Source organism: Papio anubis, chromosome 5 (assembly GCF_008728515.1).
Source record: "Papio anubis isolate 15944 chromosome 5, Panubis1.0, whole genome shotgun sequence".
Taxonomy (NCBI): Eukaryota; Metazoa; Chordata; class Mammalia; order Primates; family Cercopithecidae; genus Papio; species Papio anubis.
Genome location: NC_044980.1, coordinates 599,796 through 620,052, shown reverse-complemented (window position 1 = coordinate 620,052; position 20,257 = coordinate 599,796). Strand labels below are relative to the sequence as shown.

General features: G+C 49.6%; 1 long non-coding RNA gene across 3 annotated transcripts; it reads right to left on the bottom strand.

Moving 5' to 3' along the window:
* Positions 1-431: 431 nt before the first annotated feature.
* Positions 432-8,014, bottom strand: LOC103884879. 3 transcript variants are annotated; one of them, XR_002522389.2, is made up of 4 exons: positions 5,026-8,012; positions 4,490-4,632; positions 3,643-4,323; positions 432-3,484 (listed from the first exon to the last, which is right to left on the bottom strand). It is a non-coding gene; the product is annotated as an uncharacterized LOC103884879 (long non-coding RNA). The 3 variants fall into 3 exon arrangements; XR_647696.4 differs by having other exon boundaries at positions 432-4,323; positions 5,026-8,014; XR_647697.4 differs by having other exon boundaries at positions 432-4,323; positions 5,041-8,014.
* Between the last annotated feature and the right edge of the window lie 12,243 nt (positions 8,015-20,257).

Below are 20,257 nucleotides of genomic sequence, written 5' to 3'. Positions count from 1 at the left end.
AAGCCCTGCAGCAGGCACGATGGGAAGACACGGTGCGCCTTCCGTGAGATTGGTCGGCTCTCACCAAGTCCACCCAGCAGGGTGCTGGGGTCCTGGCCGCTGACAGGTAAGAAAAAGAGAAAAAGGGCCGGGCGCGGTGGCTCAAGCCTGTAATCCCAGCACTTTGGGAGGCCGAGACGGGCGGATCACGAGGTCAGGAGATCGAGACCATCCTGGCTAACATGGTGAAACCCCGTCTCTACTAAAAAATACAAAAAACTAGCCGGGCGAGGTGGCGGGCGCCTGTAGTCCCAGCTACTCGGGAGGCTGAGGCAGGAGAATGGCGTAAACCCGGGGGGCGGAGCTTGCAGTGAGCTGAGATCTGGCCACTGCACTCCAGCCCGGGCGACAGAGCGAGACTCCGTCTCAAAAAAAAAAAAAAAAAAAAAAAGAGAAAAAGAAGTAGCACAAAATAAAACTAGCACTTGCCGAAAACACAACCATGCCAGTAGAAAATCCAAACGAATCTATGGATCCTCAGAATTAATACATTTAGCAAGGTTATTGAGTACAAGGTCAACGTACAAGGTGTATTTTTACAAATGAGCAGAAGCAAACAGGAAGTGTTTTAAAATGTAAGGTTTTATAAATGGCAGTGAGCCCATGAAAAGATGCTGAGCCTCACTCATCAAGAGGGAAACTCAATCAAAACTACAATGAGATGCAACCTCATGCCCATTAGAAGGCAAGAAATAATAATAACAATAATAATACATGCTGGGGAGGAAGTAGAGAAACTGGAACCTTGTGCACATTTCCTGGCAATGTCAAACAGTGCAGCTGCTGTGAAAAGTATTATGGCAGCTCCTCAAAAAATTACGAATAGAACTGCCATATGATCCAGCAATTTCGCTTTGGGTCCGTACCCAAAAGAATTGAAGGCAGGGTCTAGAACAGACATTTGCACACCCATGTTAATAGCAATAGTACTTGCAATAGCTGAAAGGTGGATGCAACCCCAGTGTCCACCAATGGATGAATGGGTACATGCAACGTGATCTATTCACACAATGGACCATCACTCAGCCCTTCTCCATCAATGGAAGAATGGGTACACACATTGTGGTCTATTCACACAATGGACCATCGCTCAGTCCTTCTCCATCAATGGAAGAATGAGCACACACGGTGGTCTATTCACACAATGGGACCATCACTCAGCCCTTCTCCATCAATGGATGAATGGGTACATGCCTCATGGTCTATTCACGCAATGGAGTGTCACTCAGTCCTTCTCCATCAATGGATGAATGGGTACATGCATCATTATCTATTCACACAATGGAGTCTCTCAGCCCTTCTCCATCGATGTAAGAATGGGTACGCGCATCGTGGTCCATTCACACAATGGAACATCACTCAACCCTTCTCCATCAGTGGAAGAATGAGCACGCACATCATGGTCTATTCACACATGGACCATCGCTCAGCCCTTCTCCATCAGTGGATGAATGGGTACGTGCAATGTGGTCTATTCACACAATGGACCATCACTCAGCCCTTCTCCATCAATGGAAGAATGAGCACGCACATCGTGGTCTATTCACACATGGACCATCGTTCAGCCCTTCTCCATCAGTGGATGAATGGGTACGTGCAACGTGGTCTATTCACACAATGGAGTGTCTCTCAGCCCTTCTCCACTGATGTAAGAATGGGCACACACATTGTGGTCTATTCACACAATGGAACATCACTCAGCCCTTCTCCATCAGTGGATGAATGAGTACGTGCATTGTGGTCCATTCACACATGGACCATCGCTCAGCCCTTAACAGGAAGGAGATTCTGACACAGGCTACCACATGAACAAACCCTGAGGACGTGATACTGAGTAAAATGAGTCAGTCACAAAACTACAAATTCTGCATGATTTCACTTACAGGAGGTCCCTGGGGTTGTCAAATCCACAGAGACAGAAGGTAGAACAGTGGGTGCCAGGGTCTGGGGGAGGCGGATGGGGAGTTAGCACTTATGGTGACAGAGCTCCAGTTTTGGAAAATGAAAATGTTCTGGAAATGGTTGTTGGTGATGGTTGCATGGAATAATAATGCCACTGAACTGTGTACTTAAAAATGATTTGGATGGTAAATTTTAAGTTTATGTATATTTTATCAAAATTTTAAAAATGGGAAACTATCACATTTTGAGCTGCATAAAATGCTATGGCAAATCTAGCTAAACTTGCGTCTAAACAGAAAATGACAAGGTCTGATTGAGGGCCACAGGCTATTCAAGGAAAAGGGTTTCTGGGGGCAGCAAACCAGGGGCCCAGGAGCCGGGCCCATTTGAATTCTCCTTTGAAAAGAGGGCCAGGAGAGAGCTGCCCCAGAGGCCCCTCTGCAGGGCTGGAACACATTCCTACAGAGCAGGATGGAGCCGAGGCAGTGGCCCCTCCTCTGGGGCCTGGTGGTTCCCAGGTTCTGGGACCTCCTTACCTCGGGCAGGGTTTTTCAGCATGGGAAGCTGGAGGCCCTGGGAGATGGGAGGCTGGGGGTTCTGGGCAGCTATGCCACACAGGCCTGGACCGCTGGGTCCTCAGGAAGCTTTCGCCCTGCGAGGACATGTGGGCTGTGTGGCTGGAGAAAGAGGACTAGGGCTCAGGACATGAAGCGGCCTGGGACATGACTCAGGAGTTCCACGGCCCCACTGTTGCCTGCTCTCCACAGAGGCCCCGCTGCCCACCTGACACTCCTGGTTTCACCAGGGACTCACTCCTTCCACACACATCCTCAGCATGGGCGCTGGTCCCTTGCCCAGGACCAGATGCTGAGCCCACCCTCCAGCTGTGGCTCTTGTGACCCCAGTGAAGGCCACAGAGCCACCCCTTGTGGTGAAACCTAGAGCACGTCTCGATTATACCAACGTCACTGACTGGGAAAGGCCAGCCCCAGAACATAGCACCCGTGAAGGAGCCGCCATGGGCCAGGGTGGTGGCTCTGTGGACATAGGCCCTGGGCTCAGGCCACCCTCTTCTGTGGGAGTCAGCACGGGGACCAGCCCTTCCCTCTTGGACCTGGGTGGACCCTGTAGTATGTGGGGTGGCACTGGCTGCCTGAGCACAGCTCTCAGCGGGAGGGTCAGGTCCCAGGAAGTGAGGCAGGGGCTGCCAGGCCCCCACAGGCCACTTCCCCTGCAGCTCCTCTTTCTGGCCCTCTGCACGCAGGGAAGTAGTGGTCAGAGCAGGGGCACACGGGCGGACTGGCAGCCGCCCTGTCCCCATGCCCCCACTCCAGATTTTCCCCTTCCCATCCTTCCCAGAGGACCCAAGGGAGGACCACCTTTTAAAATTATTTTTAATTTTTTGGATACATAACAGTTGTACATACTTATGAGGTATGCGTGCTATTGTGATGCATGCACATAACATCTAACGACCAATTCAGGGAAACTCGAGCGTTGATCATTCTTTTCTGTCAGGAACATCCCAGATCCTCTCTTCTAGCTATTATGAAATAAACGATAAATTATTAACTATAGTCACCCTACTGTACCACCAAACAACAGGTCCTATTTCTTCAACCTGGCAGCATGCCTGCAGCCCTTCATCTCCCCCTTCCCTTCCCAGCCTCCATGGCCACCAATCTACTCCATGAGACTCACTCTCAGCTCCCACAGGAGGGAAGCGTGGGCTTCATTCCAGTTCCATTCACACTGCTGAGAATGGCAGGATTTCGCTCTTTTTAGCTGGAGAGTAACCCACGGTGTCCACGCACCTTGTTTTCTCTGTCCACGCATCTGCTGATGGACAGACACCCAGGCCAATTCCGCATCTTGGCTATTGTGATTAGACTGCAGTAAACCCAGGGCGCAGGCATCCCTCCATAGACTTCTTTCCTTTGGATGGGTGCCCGGCAGTGAGATTTCTGGGCCCTGTGGGAGCTGGGTCTTTAGTTTCCTAAGAAGCCTCCATACCATTACCTCCCTGCCAAAGGTGCTCATGGGTTCCCCTTTCTCCACACCACGGCCAGCACATTTTCTGCATGTGTCTCTGTGTGTGCATGTGTGTGTGTGTCTCCATGTGTGCGTGACACACAGATTTTTTTAATCGCTTTATTAAAGTTTGTAAAACTGGGTTTAGAAGCAGTTCTTGAAGAAAAGCTCTAAACGCTGTGACTGTTTCCCTGTAAGCTGAAGGCGTGGGTCACTGTTTTGGGTGGAAGCAGGTGGGGCTGGCTCATGCTCTGGGAAGGCGGGATTTGAAGACATGGCTTACGGAAGGTTCCTGTGGGTCTCCTTCAGGAAATGGGGAATGTGCTTGTTCCCACCCCCAAGAGACACAGTCTGGAAGAAGGGAAACAGACAAATTGGTTACAATCCGCAATGTGGGCGCCAGGCCCTCGCGAGCTGAGAGGAGGTGAAAAGAGGGGAAGGGAAGCCAGAGGAGCTGCGGGCACGTGGGCGAGACGATGCCTGCACTGAGGAAGGCCAGGACCCCAGACAAGGACACCTTTTTGGGTTAAGCTATAACTCCCTGCAGGAGCCCCACGCCTCCAGAAAGCCCAGCTACACAGTGGCCTTCACTGTCCCCTGACAGCCAGGTGTCCATGATCCCTCATCTGGTGGCCTTTGTGACAAAGGAAAGTGGGCTGGCTGTGAAATAACAGCAAATGGATAGCAAGTGTCAGAAGAACTGTATTCCTATTCCCATGCACACACACATGCACACACATGCACACACAGAGACATGCACACACATGCACACATGGAGACACATGCACACACACGCACACTCAGACATATACACATGCACACACATGCACACATGGACATACACACAGACACACGCACACACACATGCACACACGGAGACACACACATGGAGACACACACATGCACACACATGCACACACATGCACACATGCACGGACATACATGCACACACATGCACCCACATGCACACACATGCACCCACAAACACACACATGCACATGCACACACACACACAGACACATGCACATGCAAACGCACACGCAATACACGCACACGCAGGAACTCCACCTCCCCTTCCCACTTTGTCAAAAGCGAGCCGGATGAGAAGCCAGGAAGGTTTGAGTTCTGTCTCCATGACGGTAAGTCTGAAGCCACACAATTGTGTGATGGGTTGTGTGATCTTCCTGACAAGGAACCTGTTGAGGGCTGCTGACTGGGAAGCTGTGCCCACGACCGGCCATCAGGATGTGCCCGAGGTAGGAGCAGCCCTTCCGGGTTGACTGGGGATGGGGGCACCCAGCTTGCCCCACCCTGGCAGAGCCCAACACTCCTCTGGCCTGACGTCATAATGACAGGGGATTGGGGTGTGCAGCCAGCAGGTGCCCCCACATTACAGGGAGGATTCAAAGCGAAACCACTTCAGTTTGCTTCCAGGAAGGGGTGAGCAGGCTCCTGGCACCTCCAGACCTAAGCCAGCCTGGGAGGGGCTCGCTCCAGAAGGGAACACGGAGCCAGGAGATAAGGAGAACCCTCACCATCAGCACCACTTCCAGCGAGGACACCAGGGGACAAGTCCCAGGAGCAGAAGGGGGCTGGCTCCATCCACATGGGCTCAGGGCCACTGCCAGGCCAGGCTGGGAGGACAGAGAGACCCGTGTGCTCCACTGTTTCCCACTGCAGCGTGGGACAGGGGCTTTCAAGGGCAGCAGCTGTGGCTGGGACCCTGGATGGTGCTGGTCCTCCTGCAGCAGAAGCAGTTCAGGAGATGCTGGGCGCAGTGCAGGGCCGCTGCACAGGCGGGCAGAGGTGGGCAGAGGCGGGCGAGGACCGACCCTTCTCTCCCTCCTTTCTTTGCTTTTCTCCTTCTGAGCTCCCTGATCTTTTACAGCAGGAACTGTCTTCCTGATGACTTCACTTCCACCCCAGTGCCTGGTATACAGTGGGCGCTCAATAAATGTTGGTGGAGTGAATGGTCACTGGCAAGAGCAGATGCCATAAAGAGGAGAGATTTTGGGCCTCAGCCAAGAGCTCCTGGCCACCGTGGGGCCTCCTCGCTCACCACACAGGTCCTCCCACCTGGCCTGGGCGAGGGGTTGTGGTGTGAGTGTGGACTAGGCCTGGGCGAGGGGTTGTGGTGTGAGTGCGAGGGATTGTGGTATGAGTGTGGACTAGGCTTGGGTGAGGGGTTGTGTGTGAGTGCGAGGGATTGTGGTGTGAGTGTGGACTAGGCCTAGGCGTCCTGAGACCTCAAGTTCCCATTTCCTCAGGAGGGAAGTCAATCCCGTGAGGGCCCCAGGGCTCAGTATTCGCCTTCCGAACTTGGGGGAAGAAAAACCAGTCCAAGTTACATCCAAGGAGTGCTGTTGAGACACTTGGTCTGGGAGGACAGTGATAATCAAAGCCTCGCGTCCCTGGCGGTGCGACTCCACAACTGCTCAGCCCCACACAGACATAACATGTGGGCGGGTGATTCGGTTTTTGCGGAATTGACTTTGTGTGTGGATGTCATGGAGACACTTCCTGGCGGGCGCTGAGAAAGGGGGCATTGTTCTTCCCGCCGGAGAAAGGAGGGCATTGCGGGGGCCTTGGGCAGTCCCCTCCGTGGCCAGAGGAAGAGGCTGGGAGGCGTCCCGGGGGCCTTTGATGCTGGGTGATTTGGGGTGCCAGAGGCCACTAAAGCAACAGCCCACTGCCCAGTTTATGTGTGTGCTAAATCACAACCATGATTTCTGCGTGTTTTCTAGAATAGTAGCCAGCCATAAAACACAGGACGTGGTCTCATAATGTTCCAGATTCTAAACATTTACAATCAATCTGTATGCTTTTTAACCAATATCTCATAAAATCAGACTCATCTTTTTAATATATTTTTAGTGTTCTGGTTTCCATTTCTGTTTAGGCACATTTGTCATGGCAAAGCCTGGAGCTGCAGTTATCAGAAACGTCTAAAAGTTCAGAAGTTGATTGCTTTTAAAAGTAGCAGAACTAAGACAAAAACCTAATACCAGGTTGCTACATTTTGGGAGGTGTCTCCATGTGGACTCCTAAATTATTGTTTGAGGTCTACTTACTCCAAGAGGCATTTCTCTGTTTAGAAAATTAAAAACATTAAGTACTCCATCTGGACACAAAGCGTCTCCATATGACAGAGTTTTGTTACTGTGGGGAGAGGACAAAGCGCCAACCACACCCCTCATTCCACAGCCTTTCCCAACCCTCCCCTCGAGATGAAACGCCAGCCATCTGCAGCGCTTCACCTCTGAGCTGGAAACAAGCTTGTTTCTTTTGCTTTGATGAGGTTCTGCTGGTTTTGGTGGGACTTTGAAGTTTATTTATTGTCATCAAATTGCATTAATTATTTTTGAAGTTTATAGTTTTGTTCACAACTTTAAGACTTTGTGAAGGGCATAAAATAAGCATAAATTCAAAAAATTCCAAGAAATGGATCCAACAGTTACTTTTAATTGGCAGCAGAATACGGCCCCCAATTTATTACAAACTTACATGCAATGGTTTAGAACTAATTTTAACTTCCCCTTGAAGTTGGAATTCAAAACCTCACTGGTGGCTTGACATGGTATTATCCAAGGAGAATGTTTGTTTCATAATTTGAAACAAGAACCTGGATCTTTTATGAGGTCCAATATTATTTCCATATGAGGGAGCAGAGTGGGAAGAAGGCAGCTGGAACAGACGCCAGGGCCAAGCTGGGATCTGGGGCCCTCTTGATCTCCCTCATTATCGGTGCTCCTGCCCCGAGGGCCAGCCAGGGGCCCCACACACCGCAGTCTTTTGGCTGGGGTCAGAGAAACCTTACGGGCAAGGGCAACAATAAAACTACCACCTTACCACCCCAGAGTGCATTCCCCTGAGCAGAGACCCCAGACTGCATCAGCCCCACCCCGAGCAGAGACTCCTGCCTGCCTCAGTCCACCTGTCCAGAGACCCCGGCCTGCATCAGCCCCACCACGAGCGGAGACCCCAAGACCCCAGTCTGCCTCAGTCCACCCATCCGGACACCCCCTGCCTGCCTCAGCCCACCCTGGGCAGAGACCCCCAAACCCCTGGCTGCGTCAGCCCACCTGGAGCAGAGACCTCGAGACCCCCTGCCTGCATCAGCCCCACCCCGAGCAGACTCCAAAACCCTGGTGTGCCTCAGTCCACCTGTCCAGAGACCCCTGCCTGCCTCAGCCCACCCCGAGCAGACTCCTGCCTGCCTCAGCCCACCCCGAGCAGAGACCCCAAGACCCCTGGCTGCCTCAGCCCACCTGGAGTGGAGACTCCGAGACCTCTGCCTGCATCAGCTCCTCCCATCCAGAGACCCCCTGCCTGCCTCAGCCCACGCCAAGCAGAGACCCCAAGATCCCTGCCTGCATCAGCCCCACCCATCTGGAGCCCCTGGCCTGCCTCAGCCCACCCATCCCCCTTCATTGCATTGGTCTCCATTCCTTTCTCCACAGCTTCCCAGCACTCTTGGGCCAAGGCCTTTCCCCAGCTCCAGGTCCAGCTGCAAGTGAGGTTCAGGCCTCCCTTGGCCCGTGCCACGGGGAGAGGCAGTCACCTGGCGAGGATGCCCGGGTGTGGAGGAGGGACCTGGGCTGGGGCTGTGTCATGGGGAGGGGCCGGGGATGCCCCCTAGCGGACCAGGATGGGGACTCTGATGCGGGGATGTGCGGGGAGGTGGTCGCAGAGGCAGAGGGAGGGCAAAGCTGGAAACGGGGAGGGGAAAGGCCCCTCACACTGGGTGCCCGCCCTGCAAGTGTTGTGCTGGCCAGGATGAGAAGCTGCGGCCACTCAGCAGCCCTGGAGCAGCCCATGGACGGCCCAGGCCACTGGGGAGGCTCCAGGGAGGGGCTGGCAGGCAGAGGCCCAGAGGCAGGACCCGCAGCTCAAGTTGAATGGGCACCAGGGCCACAAGGAGGCCGAGGCCGAGGTCGGGGCACCGTGGGACCCCTGCCCGCAAGGAGGGGTGTGCCCCGTGGGCTGTGCAGGGCTGGGTCTTGCTGTTTTGGCCCGTGCTTTCCCTCTGTGCCTCTGCCTGTTCGGAGCCCCTGGAGCTCTGAAGGAAGGTCTGGGGGCAGCAGGGGACCTGGATGGCTGGGGTAGAGTGGGAGGGGAAGGTGGGGTCCAGGGTTTTCCTCTTAGCCCAGAGAGTTGGCCGCGGGTTTGGGGGACAGAGCCCTGACAGGGACATGAGGCATTGGCTATGAACTCGAGGGGACATGCTCATGGGGGCCAGGGCAGAGACAGGGGAGGCTTGGAATTGCAGTCTGGGGCCTCTGGGAGAGGAGCTGGCTGGTGAAGAGGTCCAGGGTGAGGGCGGGGGGCATGGCTGCAAGCAGAAGGACCCCTCCCCACTGACCCATGCCGCTCATCCACAGCAGAGGCTCAGACCCCATTCCACATGGGAGGTGGAACGTGCTGGGAGGAGGGGAATGGCAGCCCAAGTGGGGACAGAGGGGGTCCAGCAGCCTTGCCCCACCCCACCCCCCGACCAGATCCCAGGGGTTCAGCAGCCCCCTTGCCTCTGACCAGATCTCAGGGTCCAGCAGCCCATCTGCATCACAGGGGCAATGTTTGGTTTTTAGGTTTTGGTGTGTGTGGTGTGTGTGTGGTGTGTGTCTGTGTGTTTGTGTATGCACATTTCTTTGGTCCTGGCCTTTTTTAATGGTGGCAACAAACTTTACAAGAGTTTAGTTTTCATCTTTCTTTCTCTCTTCTCATATCTCTCGCAGCTTTTCCTGGATTTGTTTTTCTTTTCATTTTGAGGTTTTCTCCAGAAATGTTTTCATTGTGGGTTTTGTTGGCAAATCTTCTGAAGCCTTATGAGACTATTTTTATTATACCCTCAAAATACCTCTTTCTTTCAACTATTGTATTTTTTTACAGCCACTATTTCCACTTTGTTCTTTTTTCAGGACATTTTTCTCTTTCACACCACTAACATTTTTTCTTATCATGTTAAATATGAGCATCCTACTCATTTTAAGTCATGTGTCTATTCTAACACACCTGCTTCAGATGTTATACACCTTCCAGTTCATGGCTTTTTCTTTTGTGACATTTAAATGGTTTGGGTGTTTAGTTCCCTTGACTCAAGAGCTCACCTTCCTCTACAAGTGGGTTTAATCACCTCTGGAGGAAGATACACCCTCCAAAACTTCTATTTTTGTGCACAGCATCCAAAACACAAACTTCCAGCTACGCCAATGAATGCTTCCACCCTTTAGCATAGAGCTTGCTCTTCCAAAGGCCATGAGGAGTTTTAGACCCTGGACCCCAGACATGTTCCAAGACTCTTTTACATTATGTCAGACATGCAAGCCCTGCCTCAGCTTCTCCCAACACTCAGCTTTCCTCCCAACATTAACAATATCAGAAATGAAAATGGAGACATCACTAAAGATCCTACCGATACTAAGTTAATAATAAAAGAATATGCTGAACAATTTATGCCAATAAATGTGACAATTTAGAAAAATTGAACAAACTCTGAAAAACACAACTTGCCAAAACTGATGCAAAAAAAATTTTATGAGTCTGAACAATCTTATTTAAAATGTTCCCACAAAGAAAACTTCAGGTCCAGTTGGCTCCACCAGCAAACCATTCTTCCAAACATTTGTGGGAGAGAAAAACACCAATCTTACACAAACTCTTCCAGAGAAGAGAAAAAATGAGTACTGCTTTGCAACTTTATTTAAAAGACTAGCTTGACTTTGTTATTAAAATCTGATGAGATCACTGCAAAAAAGAAACATTGCAACAATCTCTGACATGTGCATGGACCAAATATTGTCTAAAAATGAGTGAATCACTGATAAATGAATTCAGTGAAGTCTCAGGTTACAAAATCAATGTACACAAATCAGTAGCACTGCTATACACCAACAATGACCAAGCTGAGAGTCAAATCAAGAACTCAAGCCCTTTTACAATAGCTGCAAAAAATAAAATAAAATTCCTAGAAATAACTTGACCAAGGGGTGAAATATCTCTACAAGGAGACCTAGCAAAAACTGCTGAAAGAAATCGTAGATGACACAAACCAATGGAAATATGTCCCATGCTCATGGACTGGAAGAATCAATATTGTGAAAGTGACCACACTATCCAAAGCAATCTATAGATTCAATGCAATTCCTATGACAATACCAACATCGTTTTTCAAATAATTGGAAAAACAATTCTAAAATTCATAGAATTAAAAAAATGCCTGAATAGCCAAAGTAATCCTAAGCAAAAAGAACAAAGCTGGAGGCATTACATTACCTGACTTCAAATTATCTTACACTGCTGTGGTAACCAAAACAGCATGGTATTGGTGTAAAAGTAGATACATAGACCAATGGAACACAATAGAGAACCCAGAAATAAAGCCAAATACTTATAACCAATTCATCTTCAACAAAGCACACAAAAACAAAAAAATGGGGAAAGAACACCTTATTCAACAAATGTTGCAGAAAAAAATTGGAAAGCCAAAGGTAGAAAAACGAAAGTGGGTCGCTATCTCTCAGAATATACAAAAATCATCTTAAAATGGATTAAAGACTTAAATTTAAGACCTGAAACCATAAAAATTCCAAAAGATAACCCAAGAAAAACTCTTCTGGACATTGGTTTAGGCAAAAAATTCATGACTAAGACCCCAAAAGCAAACGCAACAACAAAAAAAGAAATAAATGGGACCTAAATAAGCTAGAAGGCTCTGTGCAGCAAAATAAATAATCATCAAAGTAAACAGACAACCCACAGAGTGAGAAAAAAATATTTGCAAACTATGCATTTGACAAAAGACTGTATCCAGAACCTGCAAGGAACACAAACAAATCAGCCAAAAAAACAATCCCATGCAAGGGTGGGCAAATGACATGAATAGACACTTCTCAAAAGAAGATATGCAAATGACCAACGAACATGTGAAAAAATGCCCAACACCACTAATTGTAGGAAATGCAGTTTAAAATCATAATGAGCTACCACTTTACCCCAGACAGCATGGCCATTACTAAAAGGGTACACTTATACACCACTAGTGAGAATGGAAATTAGTACAACCTCTGTGGAAGACAATATGGATATTTCTCAAAGAACTAAAAGTAGATCTACCATTTGATCCAGAAATCTCACTACTGGGCATCTACCCAAAGGAAAAGAAGTCATTATATTAAAAAGACATCTGTACACATATGTTCATCGCAGTACAATTCACAATTGCAAAGATATGGAACTTACCCAAGTGCCCATCAACTGATAAGTGAATAAAGAAAATGTGGTGCATATACACCATGGTATACTACGCAGTCATAAAAAGGATGAAACAATGTTTTTACAGCAACTTGGATGGTGCTGGAAGTCATTATTCTAAGTGAAGTAACTCAGGAATGGAAAACCAAATACCGTATGTTCTCACTTATATGTGGGAGCTAAGCTATGGATACAAGGAAGGCCTACAGAGGAACATAATAGACATTGGAGGCTCAGAAAGGGGAGGGCAGAAGCGGGTAAAGGATTTAAAAAACCCTGCATATTGGGTACAATGTACAAAAGCTATTGAAATAAAAAAATTTAACAATTAGCAAATCACAGTCAGCATATAAAAATATACCACAGCTAATTAAGGCATAATCCAGATATATAAGAATGGTAAAAATTTAAAGTAAATAAATACAGATAACATATATTCAAATGTAAGTAAGAAACTAGCACATAATTATCTCAACAGATACAGAAAAGAATTCTTTTTTTTTTTTTTGAGACGGAGTCTCGCTCTGTCGCCCAGGCTGGAGTGCAGTGGCGCAATCTCCACTCACTGCAAGCTCCGCCTCCCGGGTTCCCGCCATTCTCCTGCCTCAGCCTCCCGTGTAGCTGGGACTACAGGCGCCGCCACCACACCCGGCTAATTTTTGTATTTTTAGTAGAGACAGGGTTTCACCGTGTTAGCCAGGATGGTCTCAGTCTCCTGACCTCGTGATCTGCCCATCTCAGCCTCCCAAAGTGCTGGGATTACAGGCGTGAGCCACCGCGCCCGGCCAGAAAAGATTTCTTTAGAAAACTGACCTCCCATTCAATATGGTAACTGTAAAAAAGGAAAGAAAAGCAGGTGAATTCCTTAGCATGATGAAAGGCATCACACACAGCACCCAATGTGGAAATTCTGGGGGACCCTCACACCACAGCCAGGACCACACGGTGAGCACCAACTCTTAGCACTTTAAGCAAATGCTCTACTAGAGGCTCTTCCCGGTAGAAGAAAACAAGATAAGGAGATCAAAGGAATTTGGTTTGAAAAGAAAGATAAAAGTATTAATTGATTGACAATATATAGAATATATACAAGAATCTATTAAACTATTTGTGTATATATTATTTCAGCAAGTTCACTGAATACAAGGCCAACCTATAAAAATTGTTATTCTATATGTTTGAACAAATAAGGAAATTTGAAAAAATTAGGAAATGAAATTTTAAGGAGCTAAACATTACAAAAGTATTTTTTTAAAAACACTCCAGAAAAACTCTTTTTGGCAACAGGCACAATCTTGAGCTTGTCTCAGTGACTTGAGGGGCTGAGGTGGGAGAACCACTTGTGCCCATGAGATTGAGGCTGCCATGAACTGTGATTGCATCACTGCATTCCAGCTTGGGTGACAGAGCAAGACCCCACTGGAAAGAAAGAAGAAGGAAGGAAGGGAGGAAGGGGAAGGAGGGAAGGGAGAGAGAAAGGGAAAGAAAGAAAAGAAAGAAAGAAAAAAGAAAAGAAAGAAAGAGAGAGGAAAGAAAGAGAAAAGAGAAAGAAAGAAAAAGACAGAGGGAAGAATGGAAGGAAGGAAAGGTAGAAAGACAGGAAAGAGAGGAAAGAAAGAAAGAAAAGAAAAAAGAAAGAGGAGAGGAAGAGAGAAAGAGAGAAAGAAAGAGATAGAGAAAGAGAGAAAGAAAGAGAAAGAAAGGGAAAGAAATCATTCCAGTGGAAAGCCCCATGTTAGAGATTGGCTGGTGGTTTCTGATTACCTGAACTATGACCATGAACACCGAGTTGGACTTTGGTTTGCTTGAGTTGAAACCCAAGGTGCTGTGGTCACCTCAGTCTAATAATCTCCCAGTTAATTATTTTAACCTGTGTGTGTGTTTACTATGTGTACTCACACAAGCACAACTAAGAAGAGCTCAAATTCAGAATAAAGAAATTCTACAGGCTGGGCGCAGTGGCTCAAGCCTGTAATCCCAGCACTTTGGGAGGCTGAGACGGGTGGATCATGAGGTCAGAAGATCGAGACCATCCTGGCTAACACGGTGAAACCCCGTCTCTACTAAAAAATACAAAAAAAACTAGCCGGGTGAGGTGGCGGGCGCCTGTAGTCCCAGCTACTCGGGAGGCTGAGGCAGGAGAATGGTGTGGACCCGGGAGGCGGAGCTTGCAGTGAGCTGAGATCTGGCCACTGCACTCCAGCCTGGGAGACAGAGCGAGACTCCGTCTCAAAAAAAAAAAAAAAAAAAAAGAAATTCTACAAATCAATAAAAGACAAAAATCCAATTTTTGAAAATGCCAAGAGAGTATCCAAATTGCCAATACGCATATACAACTGTGCTCAACTTCAACGACTGTGGGAGCAATGAGTATCAAAAACACAATAAAATACCAATATACACCCAATAGAATGGCTAAAATTTACAGCTGACAATTGCAAGTGTCAGCAAGGGTGTGGGGCAACTGGAACTCCCGTAGACTCTTGGAGAGTGTCAGTTGGCACAGCCACTCTGAAAAGCCATTAAGCAGTGTTTGATAAAGCTGAGCATGTGCATACGCTATAACCCAGCCCTTCAACTCCAGTGTATGTTCCACATTCGTAAAAGAATTCCATTCACCACAAAGTACACATGAGGCTGTTTGTGACACCCTTACTCACAACAGGTAAAAACTACTGTGATTAATGGAACAGATAATCAACTGTGTTCGCATGATGGAATACTACAAGGCCACTTATATAAATGAATCACAACAGGTAAAAACTCCTGTGATTAACAGAATGGATAATAAACTGTGTTCACATGATGGAATACTATAAGGCCACGTATATGAATGAACCAGTGCTGTGTTCAATAGCATGGGTGAATTTCACACTTATATGAAGTTCAAGAAGAGCTGAAGCTAATCTGTGTGTTAAAAGAGGGGTTGTGGAGCCCTACTGGGTGTAGGATTCTGGGGGCTTGGGTTGTTCTGCGTCCTGGTCTTGGTGGTCTTGATGCTGTAACAATTCACCATAATTTTCTTATGCATAGTATACTTCAAAAAATTGCCTAGAAACAATAAAAGAGTTAGGAAACTAAATAAATAAAATTAAATTTAAAAATAAATTCCCGGCTGGGCACAGCGGCTCACACGTGTAATCCCAGCACTTTGGGAGGCCAAGGCGGGTGGATCATGAGGTCAGGAGATCAAGACCATCCTGGCTAACACAGTGAAATCCGGTCTCTACTAAAAATACAAAAAATCAGCCGGGTGCGGTGGTTCACGCCTGTAATCCCAGCACTTTGGGAGGCCAAGGTGGGTGGATCATGAGGTCAGGAGTTCAAGACCAATCTGGCCAACATGGCAAAACCTTGTCTCTACTTTAAAATACAAAAAATTAGCCAGGTGTGGTGGTGGGCACTTGTAATCCCAGCTACTCGGGAGGCTGAGGCAGGAAAATTGCTTGAACCCGGGAGGCGGAAGTTGCAGTGAGCTGAGATCACACCACTGCACTCCAGCCTAGGCAACACAGTGAGACTTCATCTCAGAAAAAAAGTAATACAAAAAATTAGCCAGGCATAGTGGCGGATGCCTGTAATCCCAGCTACTTAGGAAGCTGAGGCAGGAGAATTGCTTGAACTAGGGAGGCGGAGGTTGCAGTGAGCTGAGATCATGCCACTGTACTCCAGCCTGGGTGACAGAGTGAGACTCCATCTCAATCAATCAATCAATCAATCAATTCCCACATTGATTCTTTTGGGGGGAAAAGCAATAAAATGCATGAACAGGCAAACAGACTAATGGAATAAAAGAAAGTGCCAAAAAGGGCCCCCATTTATGGGAACCCCAATACGACAGGACCATCACCTACGGGAACCCCCCTATGATGAATGTGGACCCCACATCCCTGGAGAAAGGGTGCCAGGGCCAGCATGAGGGATGAGAGCTGCCTCACCGCCTGGGAAACGTGAAGGTGGATCCCTGCCTCATGCCCGATTCAAGAGGGGAAACTGGGACCAGGTGCAGTGGCTCACACCTGTAATCCCAGCACTTTGGGAGGCTGGGGTGGGTGGATCACCTGAGGTCAGGAGTTCAAGATCAGCCTGACGAACATGGAGAAACCCCGTCTCTACTAAAAATACCAAATTAGCTGGGCATGGTGGTGCATGCCTGTAATCCTAGCTACTCAGGAGGCTGAGGCAGGAAAATTGCTTTAACCTGGGAGGCGGAGGTTTTGATGAGCCAAGATCACACTATTTCATTTCAGCCTGGGCAACAAGAGTGAAACTTCATCTCAGGAAAAAAAAAAAAAAAAAAACACACACACACACACAAAAAGAGGGGAAGCTGGTTTCAAACCTAACGTGAAATTAAAGCCTTGAAGCTCACAGGAGAAAACGTCACGTAGCTTCACAACCAGAAAACCTCACGCCACGCGGTGAAAAACCACGGGTACCACCAGTGGGCTTGTGTATTCCACAAAGGACATTAACCACATCATGCCTGCACAGCAGACAGAGGGGCCGTTTCCAGATCCAAACCCTGCAAGGGACTCATCTCTATGACACACAGCAGCATCCGTGAACCATGAGCAAAAGGCAGCCTCTCAGTCCACTTCATGCTGCTTAACAGAATTCCAGTCTGGGTAATTTATAAAGAACAGAAATGTATCCCTCACCAATTCAGAAGCTGAGAGTCCAAGCAAGGCACCTGCATCTAGTGAGGTCCTTCTGGCTTCACCATCCCAGGGCAGAAGGCAGAGGGTGGAAGTCACGGGCATGGGTGGGCATCCAAACTCATCCTTTTATCAGGAACCCCCTCCTGGGATAATAGCACTCATCCATTTATGAGGGCGGAGTCCTTGTGGCCTCACACTCCTTAAATGTCCCACCTCTTAATACTGCTGCAATGGTAATTAAATTTCAACATGAGTTTGAGAGAGGACAAACATTCAAACCACAGCAGATGAGAACTAGCATTCGGGCAGAGGATAGACATGGACGATTCACAGAAGGAACAACCGATAGGACTCACCTCAGCCTCTGTTCAGCCTCCTGTGATGGGTGAGTGGGAGACGCTCAGCCTCCCGTGACAGGTGAGTGGGTGAGTGGGAGATGCTCAGCCTCTCCTGTGACGGGTGAGTGGGTGAGAGGGTGACACTCAGCCTCCCGTGACGGGTGAATGGGTGACGCTCAGCCTCCCGTGATGGGTAGGTGGGTGGAGGCCCAGGGGGCGGCAACCTCCCTGTGGTGGGTGGTGGGAGACCTCCAGCCTCCCCTGTGGCGGGTAGTGGGTGGCTCAGCCTCCCCTGTGGCGGGTAGGGTGGGAGGCGGCTCAGCCTCCCAGCGGCCAGGTGAGTGGAGTGGCTCAGCCTCCCACATGGCAGGTGAGTGGGTGGCTCAGCCTCCTGTGTGGTGAGTGCAGGTGGCAGCTCAGCCTCCACCTTGATAGGTAAGTGGATGGCACTCAACTGTCCCGTGATGGGCAGAGTGGTGGGAGGCGGCTCAGCCTCCGTGGCTGGCGGGTGAGTGGGTGACGCTCAGCCTTCCGTGACGGGTGAGTGGGAGACGCTCAGCCTCCCGTGACGGGTGAGTGGGTGACGCTCAGCCTCCCGTGACGGGTGAGTGGGAGACGCTCAGCCTCCCGTGACGGGTGAGTGGGAGATGCTCAGCCTCACCTGTGACAGGAGGCCGGCAGGTACACTCACACTAACTGAATGTTTCGTAAATCTGGGTACTGCATGCTGCTGGTTGCTGTTAGAGTGGGGTCTTCCCTCCATGGTGTGTTTGACAAGTCCTACTTTTCCCCCAGCAGTTCAGGAGCCTTGCAGCCATGCAGCACTGGCCTCTTCACATGCCAGTAGCGTTCCTGTCCACTTTGCGGGTGGCCTGTGCTGCCAGGTGAGCCACAGCCGTGGTGGGCCCTGCTTTCCTTCTCACGGCTCTGCCTCCTTGGAGGGCACAGATGCCTCAGAGCCGCTCAGCTGCAGCAAACCGCTGCCTTCCTCCTTGGGTGGCTGTTGCAATGCAGCCTCTGCTCAAGACCCTGTGCTCGTCCATGAGACCCCCGGGTGGAGGGCAGGTGGGTGACAGGATGGTCTAAGCTTGGCGCTCAAGACCCTGTGCTCGTCCATGAGACCCCCGGGTGGAGGGCAGGTGGGTGACAGGATGGTCTAAGCTTGGCGCTCAAGACCCTGTGCTCGTCCATGAGACCCCTGGGTGGAGAGCAGGTGGGTGACAGGATGGTCTAAGCTTGGCATTAGCTGATAAATCACTTGATTCCACGGCTTTGGCATCAAATCTTTTCTTGTCTCTGTGGGCACTGCCTGTTGGCCCTGCAAAAATGTGTTGCACTGCCTTTTGAAATAGGAGTAAGGGCCGGGCGTGGTGGCTCACGCCTGTAATCCCACCATTTTGGGAGGCCAAGGTGGGCAGATACGAGGTCAGGAGATGGAGACCGTCCTGGCTAACACGGTGAAAACCCGTCTCTACTAAAAATACAAAAAAATAGCCGGGCATGGTGGTGGGTGGCTGTAGTCCCAGCTACTCAGGAGGCTGAGGCAGGAGAATCGCTTGAACCCCGGAGGCAGAGGTTGCAGTGAGCTGAGATTGTGCCACTGCACTCCAGCCTGGGCGACAGAGCGAGACTCCGTCTCAAAAAAAAAAAAAAAAAAAAAACCAACCAAAAAAAAAAAAAAAAAGAGAAAAAACAGGAGTAAGTTTATAATGTTCTAGTTTACTTGCTATGTTTTCTTTTCCTCTTGATTTTGATGGAAATAATTTCTTATTCCTGAAATTGATATTTAATAAACAGCTTATGTGAGAACTGAGAAGTAACAAAGGAGACAGGCAGTGGGGAAGCAAGACAGTGCCAGGACACGGGTTTAAAAAATAGTAGAGCTGGAAATGTCTAAAAGAAAAGGTTCGATTGTGCCTTATTTATTTATCGTATACTGTCTTGGCTGGTGCGTCTCATTAAATGCTTTCCCGAGGGACGATGCATTCTTCTTTCAGAGCTGGCCATGGAAGTCTCGTGGCCATAAACGGTTTTCTGCAGAGTCTGTGGCCCCAGGTCTGCGGATGGCAGGTGCGGGTCCTTTCTCTGGGCCACAACAGGATGCCAGGGATTTGGAAGAACCAGCTGCCCTGAGGAGGTCTCTTCTGCGCTTCCCTGCAGACAGTGGGTGATGGGTTAATCTGCGCCCCCCCTCCCCCCGCAGGACAGCACTGGGGACACAGCCTGGGGACGCAGCCTGCAGGGGCTGTGGACACCACGGTGACACCAGGAAGCTCTTCAGGGGCTCCTGCATTCCCTGCCCCGAGCTTAGTCCTGCTCAACCTCACAGGCCTTCCTCCCAGGAGTGAGCTCTGGAAGGTGCCACAGAACCCGCTTCCCCCAGTATTTCTCCAGGCATGTAGGTGGTGCCCGAGCCACCTCCCATAGTGACCCTCTTGTGACAACCTTGCTCCCACCCCCTTTCCATCCATGCAGCCACTTCTAACCATGTCTCTCAAAACCCAGGTCCCTCCAAGGCCAGGCCACCCAGACCCGACCCCACCCACACCCCACTCCTGCCAAGCCTCAATACAGAGTTCCAGGCCGGGCGTCACAGGGGTGTCATCAACTTACCCCCACCACTGGCCCCACACCAGCTTGTCATAGACTGCCCCACCTCTAGAGGGGAGGCCTCCTGTGTCCTAACCTCAGTCTCAGAGAGAGATACAGACAGACAAGGAGAGACAGAGACAGACACAGAGAGAGACATGAAAACATGCCTCTCCCACCTCCTGTGGCTGTGGGTGTGCCCATTCCCAGTCTCCCCACTGTTCATGCCCTGCCTTTAAATACATGCACTTCACATCCCATTAAGTGACTCCTCTGTGGAACAAGATGCGTTGACTGTAAGTGACAGCAAAGTAAGGGACTGCCTCCCATGACAGCAAGTCCACCTCAGGGTGGGTTTCAGGCACAGGGTGCTTAAGGCTCCAGCTCTGCCCCTTCGCCCATCAAGCTGTGGAGCCCCTTCCTGTCCTCCGCCTGTCTCTTCAACAC